Source organism: Manacus vitellinus, unplaced genomic scaffold (assembly GCF_001715985.3).
Source record: "Manacus vitellinus isolate BGI_N305 unplaced genomic scaffold, ASM171598v3 scaffold_12_pilon, whole genome shotgun sequence".
Lineage (NCBI taxonomy): Eukaryota > Metazoa > Chordata > Aves > Passeriformes > Pipridae > Manacus > Manacus vitellinus.
In genome coordinates, this window is record NW_021938949.1 from 5,224,047 (window position 1) to 5,225,393 (window position 1,347).

A 1,347-nucleotide genomic window follows, 5' to 3' on the forward strand; every position below is an offset into this window, starting at 1 on the left:
TCCCTTCCCTCTTTCCGACCTCCGCCGGGGCTCCTCGCAGCCAGACCCGGCGCCAGGGAGGAACGAGGCGGGATCGCCCGCGGGGCAGAACCCCGGGAGAGGGTCCGTGGCCGCCTCCGAGGGAAGAAGGGTTGGGAACCCCCTCGGGGCTCCCCGGATTTCAGGGCCGGGGATCCCCCCAAAAACAGAGTCAAATAATACAAAATAGCGTCTGTCAGTACAAAATAACCACAGTTACGGATCAGGGAACGCTTTAGAGAGGGTCCGTGACTGCCTCTGATGGAAGGAGAAGTCTTGGGGAGCCCCCTCAGGGCTCCCTGGATTTCAGGGCTAGGAATCCCTCAAAAAATAGGGTCAAGTAATACAAAATAACGTCTATCCGTACAAAATAACCACAGTTATGGGTCAGGGAACACTTCAGAGAGCGCCCGTGGCTGCCTCCGATAGAAGGAGAAGGCTTGGGGAGACCCCTCTGTGCTCACAGCTCCCAGGGGAAACATTTCAAAGCCAAGGATCCCCCAAAAATCAGGGTCCAAGGTGGGCTGGCAGCCCCCGAAGCAGAATCACAGAATCAGGTTAGAAAGGACCTCCAAGACCATCATGTCCAACCTGTGACCGATCACCACCTTGCCAGCTAGACCAGAGCACTGTGTGCCACACCTCATCTTTCCTTAACCACTTCCAGGTGACTCCACCACCTCCCTGGGCAGCCCATTCCGATGTTTCATCACCCTTCCTGTGAAGAAATTCCTCCTACTGTCCAACCTGAGCCTACCCTGGCACAGCTCCCATTTCCTCACACAGCGCGGTTACTGCACTTTCCCCCTCCTGCCAAAGACAGCAGTACAAAATAACCACGTTTGTGGATCAAGGGACACTTTATGGGCATATCTATGGATCAGGGATGGAGCTCTCGGGTCGCCACACTGGGCGATGAAGGGGAGCTTGGTGGGGACACAGAGGCACAAACGCAGCAGGAGGAGCCGGACGGCCTGGGTGGGTCGGAGCACACGTCCTTCCCCTCTGGGGATAATGACTAAACCTGTGTCCGGCATCGCAGGCTGGAGGAGGTTGGTGGACCCATTGTAATGCTCCCTGAATATATTTGTTCCCTTCGTAAAACTGTGAGACAATTCAAGGAAACGGGACATCGCTGCTTGGGACACGGTCGGGGCTGGTGTGGGTCAGGGGAGAAGCTGGCTCTGCTCGGATCACAGCTGGCTCCGGGCAGTGCTGCTGGTTATTTAAAACCCAAATTCCTGAGGAGTCTTGCCTTACTGAAGCATGACAAAACAATGGAAAGGTGGAGCAAACTCCAGTTTATGAGGTATTGCTTTAAAGTGAAAG